The sequence below is a fragment of the Erpetoichthys calabaricus genome, chromosome 9 (genome assembly GCF_900747795.2).
Source record: "Erpetoichthys calabaricus chromosome 9, fErpCal1.3, whole genome shotgun sequence".
NCBI classification, from domain to species: domain Eukaryota; kingdom Metazoa; phylum Chordata; class Cladistia; order Polypteriformes; family Polypteridae; genus Erpetoichthys; species Erpetoichthys calabaricus.
Genome location: NC_041402.2, coordinates 76,576,825 through 76,582,824, shown reverse-complemented (window position 1 = coordinate 76,582,824; position 6,000 = coordinate 76,576,825).

Genomic DNA, 6,000 nt, shown 5'->3' with positions numbered 1-6,000 from the left:
TAAAGTAGAACATCGTAAACTAAACTTCATCGTATAATAAATATTTAATTTACTAGATTTTCTCAAACCCCGTCATAAGTTATATAGCACATTAAATGCTTTGTGTTAAGTGATTCTTAAACTGACTTCTTCTTGCACTAAGAGGAGGCGCCGGCAGTGAACCCCGCACAGAATACATTCACTTCATGATCTTCCTGCTCTCTGAACATTTAGAATGCTAAGATAAATACTTAATATAATTTTCATGGTGAAATGCATTAAAGCATGCATTAATCATATGAGGGCACGGCGGCATGCCTGCCTTGCATTTGCATGTTTTTCTGGTGGGTTTACTGGGCGCTTCAGTTTCCTTTCAAAGTCATGTAGGATGTGGGGTTTTGTTGTGCTATATTGACCCTGCTAGTATATGTTTTGCTTGTATTCATCCTGCGATGTGCTGGCGACTCATTCAGAGATGGGCGCAACTCTGAATGGATGGCATAATTAAACATGTATAACGTAGATATTTTTAAAGTTCTGAACACTCCGTGGGCTAAGTTTATAACTAGTTTTAATTTCACAAAGACGTTTATCGTGTGGTGATTGGTTATGTGGTGAAAGAAAAAGGAAGGATAGGAACTGGGGCTTTGGTAGCCTACGTCAGATAGAGACAGCATGCATGCAATAAAGAGAGCCCGCTCAGAAAAAACATGCATTGAATTCTGTGTTCGTGTCTCCGACCAGCAGATCACAAACCCAACATTTACACAATATTTAAGTTAAACCTGTGCGATAGCCATTCATACATCCAGTTTTTTGGAGCCTCGTCACACCTGCCATAAAGTTCTCTACACTGAACATACACCTGGGGACCCCTTACTGCGAGGGAGCAGCACTACCGCCTCACTACCGTGCATGTGTAATACTTGCTTTAATGCATTTCATCATGAAAATGATATCAAGTATTTATCTTAGCATTCTAAATTTTCAGAAAGCAGGAATATCATGAAGTGAATGGATTCTGTATGGTGATCACTGTCTTCTCTTAGTGTGGAGGAAGTCAGTTTAAGAAGCGTAGTGATTAACCACTGGGTCGGGGAACGTAACACAAAGCATTTAATGTGCTGCATTAATTTATGACGGGGTAAATTAAGTAATTGATTAAACATTGATTTTAGGAAGAAGTTTAGTTTATGACATTCTACTTTAATTATGAAGTAAACTATGAGAATAAAGTGGAAATGTCGACTTTAATCTCAACATAAACAGCGAGAATAAAGTGGAAATGTTGACTTTGTTCTCGACATATAGTTTGTTTTTTTCTTCCCAGTATAGCTTAGCTTGAAGCAAGGTCCATATTAATGCAGTTTGCCTAAATGATGGTTCAGTTGGTAAAGATGTCATCACCAAGTTGCACTTGTTTTATTTTATTTTAATTTGGGAATACTGTGTAATGCACCTGGGCTTGAAGTAATAGTGCAACTATCAGTAATAATACTATTATTTATTTTATTGTTATTATTTCTTAGTTTAAATATTATGCAGTTTAATGATGATACAGTTATTTAAAAAGTCACTAACGTGTCAGTGGACAGAGATTGTTAACATTAACAGAAAGTGTAGTTGGTTTACAAAAAATATTTACTATTTATTCCTTTTCTAAGACATATTCGGTGCAATACAACTTTTGACAAGCACTTCTGGATATTTTACTAAGTCTAAATACCTCTTTGTATGGTTGAAAATATGTTGTCAAAATTATAGTTTGTTTTTGCAAAATTTGTTCAATAAAAAGGTTCTATATTTTGACTGCATCTGTCATGCAATGTGATACCTTCTCCATTAGTGCCACCCCCTTGAAAACTATCACTTTATGGGGCAATGCAAAACTGTATTAATACTTGTGTGCACATTAAAATGTTTTTTTTTGTACAATGTACAATTCTCATGACAGTGGAATAGGTTATTCTTAGCCAGTAATTGCAGTGGAAAATGTGGTTAACATCCACTCATGCATGGGGAAAAAAATACCGTCGAATACCGTGAAACCGGGATAATTTAGAAAAATACCGTGATATAGAATTTTGGTCATACCGCCCACCTCTAATAAACTATATATACTGTACTGTATATACAGAGGGAGTTCCTTTGATTCACATAGATGAAGCAGACATTATTTTGGTTGGCAGACATAATTATGTTTCATATAAAGAATGGTTAGTCAGTGCTGGCAGCAAGTCAGAGTTGTCTTAGGCAGGAGCTTGTGTGCATGTGTCATTATTGTAGACCACTGGTAACTACAGAGCAGACAGCAACATTTTTGAAAATTACACCTGGTGAAAGCAAATAGGAGAGGTGGCAAATTTAGGGCTGGTGCATGCAAAATGTAATATTAACAGGGGGGAGTGGCACTAAATCCATGAGAACGAAAAGGGTGTTTGCAAAAGGAAAATTATGACGAATGACTGGCTTTGGGTTACTGATGTATTAGTAGTAGTAGTATGACATGTACAGAGAACAGTGGAATTATTACTTGTATCTCTGACCGAGGTGCAGCACCACTTTGTGGTGCCATAATTACATAACTTTTTTTTAAATCATAAAAACAACACATCAGCTTACCCGGTTTACTTCTTACTCATGTTTATGATCCCATTATCGTAAACCTTGTATAGAAAAAAAAAAACAAAAAACAAAAAAACAAACACACACACACACACACAGCTTCTAATTTATTTACCTTACCTTTATTAACCTCTGGCCTTTAGTCTTATGTCAAGATAACTGAGGCACACTTGCTTTAACAAAGATAATAATACAAATTATTGATAAAACATAAAGATCATAGAAATATAACTGCTCTAAAAAAGAAGGCTGAAACAATATAAAGTGTCAGGGCACCCGATGGCAAACCCCATATAATTGTTGTACAAACAACATTGAGAAAAACGTCATTCTAGGCACGAGTCTGAACATTGACTGCCGATCTTCTGGCTTTAGATACCTCTGGCAGGTGGATGGACATTGGAAGTGACATCACTGGTGTTAAAGCCAGCAATCTTGAGGTCTGCAGAGGGAGGAAAAGAAAAGACAGTGCACAGTGCCAACCCCTGGAGTGGTGGGGAATCGCTATCACCAGAGCCCTTAAGCTGTCCCCTAAGCACACACGGGTGAAACTGGATATATATATATATATATATATATATATATATAAAAAACGAAAGGATGCCACATCATTTGATGGAAATTAAAATTTTCAACCTACAGAGGGCTGAATTCAAAAACACCCCGAAAATCAAAGTGAAAAAATGATGTGGCAGGCTAGTCCATTTTGCCGAAATTTCATTGCAGCAACTCTAATTCGTACTCAGTAGTTTGTATGGCCCCCACATGCTTGTATGCATGCCTGACAAGTCGAGGGGGGCATGCTCCTATAGACGACGGATGGTATCCTTGGAGATCTCTTCCCAGATCTGGACCAGGGCATCACTGACCTCCTGGACAGTCTGAGGTGCAACCTGGCGGCGTCAGATGGACCGAAACATAATATCCCAGAGGTGTTCTATTGGATTTAGGTCAGGCGAGTGTGGGGTCCAGTCAATGGCATCAATTCCTTCATTCTCCAGGAACTGCCTGCATACTCTCACCACATGAGGCTGGGCATTGTCGTGCACCAGGAGGAACCCAGGACCCACTGCTCCAGCATAGGCTCTGACAATGGGTCCATGGATATCAGCCCGATACCTAATGGCAGTCAAGGTGCTGTTGTCTAGCCTGTAGAGGTCTGTGCGTCCCTCCATGGATATGCTTCCCCAGACCATCACTGTCCCACAATCAAACCGGTCATGCTGAATGATGTTACAGGCAGCATAACGCTCTCCACGGCTTCTCCAGACCCTTTCACGTGTGTCACATGTGGTCAGGGTGAACCTGCTCTCATCTGTGAAAAGCACAGGTTGCCAGTGGTGGACCTGGCAATTCTGGTATTCTATGGCAAATGCTGGGCAGTGAACACAGGACCCACTAGAGGACATCGGGCCCTCAGGCCACCCTCATGAAGTCTGTTTCTGATTGTTTGGTCACAGACATTCACACCAGTGGCCTGCTGGAGGTCATTTTGTACCTTCTGGCTCAAGAAGTCTGCAGAGGGGCCTCTGGCGAGCTGCCGTTCAGTCACTTAGTGTGGAATGCAAGTGAGGGTTTGGTGCAGAGGGATGTCTGTTAAATCTGCTGCCTTACAGGTCTGGTGTGCCACTAAAGCCTAACAGAATGGGCAATGCACACTTCATCCTGCAGTAGAAAAGACCTTAGAAAGATGATGAAAAAAGAAGGAACAGATGAAAGAAATTTGAGATGTAGAGAAATTCTAGTTGGGGGAGATGCAATAGGAGAATAAAAAGAGAAGACAGCTAGGCAGGGTGGCACAGTGGGTAGCGCTGCTGCCTCACAGTTAGGAGACACGGGTTCACTTCCCTGGTTCCCCCCGTGTCTGCGTGGGTTTCCTCCCAGTCCAAAGACATGCAGGTTAGGTGCATTGGCGATCCTAAATTGTCCCTAGTGTGTGCTTGGTGTGTGTGCCCTGCAGTGGGCTGGCACCCTGCGCAGGGTTTGTTTCCTTGCTTGGTGCCCTGTGTTGGCTGGGATTGGCTCCAGCAGACCCCAGTGACCCTGTAGTTAGGATATAATGGGTTGGATTATGGATAGATGGAAAGATCCCCAATAGGAATAAATAGACTAGAAAATGATGAGGGAGAGTTCAAGTTCCTCCAGCAAATATATGTGTTGACCAGGAGGGCTGTATATCAATAATGTGGAAACAGAGAGACAAGAGACAGCGGGGCAACTTTATCTTGCAGTTCAAGTGTACTGTCTTCCTAGATGCCAGCCTATCAGAGCGGTTTGCAGTGAAGTCAGGGATACAACAAGGATGCATCATCTCACCAATCCTATTCCTGGAAGCCATTGACTGGATCATGAGACAGACAACATCAGACAAGTCTAGAGGCATACAGTGGACTCTCCTCCAACAGCTTGAAGACCTTGATTTTGCAGATGACATAGCTCTTTTGTCATCCATGCATGTCCACCTACAAAAGAAGACCAATTGACCGGACAACTCAGCCAAGAAAACGGGCCTCAACATAAGCACCACCAAAACCCAAGTAATACGCATCAATGCAAGATCTGATGAACCCATTATTCTGAATGGAAGCCCACTTGAAGGTGTTGAGGTGTTCACCTGCCTTGGCAGTCTGTTGAGCAAGGACAGTGCTGCAGCTAAAAACATTAAGGCAAAACTAAGTAAAGCCCGCAGTGCATCTGCTAGAGTCCAGCCCATCTGGAAATCCACACAATAGAGCCTCAGAACAAAGATGAGCCTATACAAGAGCAACATTAAATCTGTTCTATATGGGTCAGAATGCTGACGTGTCGTTAAGATTGACATGAAGCAGATCAAGGTATTCCACAGTAACTGCCTCAGTAGAATTTTCTGTATATCTTGGCCAGAGAAGATCTCAAATGTTGAGTTATATAAGACGACCAGCTTGCACAGTGTGGTGATGGAGATCAAGCTCCAAAGAATGAAATTGCTTGGACGTGTCCTCTGGCTGGACCAGAACCTCATCCCAGTAGTAGTTATGAGTTGGACACCAGCTGGGAAAATGAAGCAAGGAAGGCCAAAAACAATGTGGTGGAGGACTGTAAAAGCCGAACTAAAAGAAGTACACCTCTCATGAGTTGAAGCACCACATACTGCCAATAACAGAACAAGATGGAAGCAGATTGTCACGGCCTCATGTTCCATAGGGAACTAGGAAAAATAAGAGAAAGCAAGAGATAGGAGACCCTGTGGTGACCTGATCCAGATCTTCAAAATGATGAAAAGCACTGGTCAGCTTGATCCAGCAGATTTACTGTACTTAAAAAGTAAATAACAAATCTGAGAACAATGGTGGAAATTAATAAGTGCATTCAAAGTGGAACCCATGAAGAACCGCTTGGCACAAAGGACCACCACAA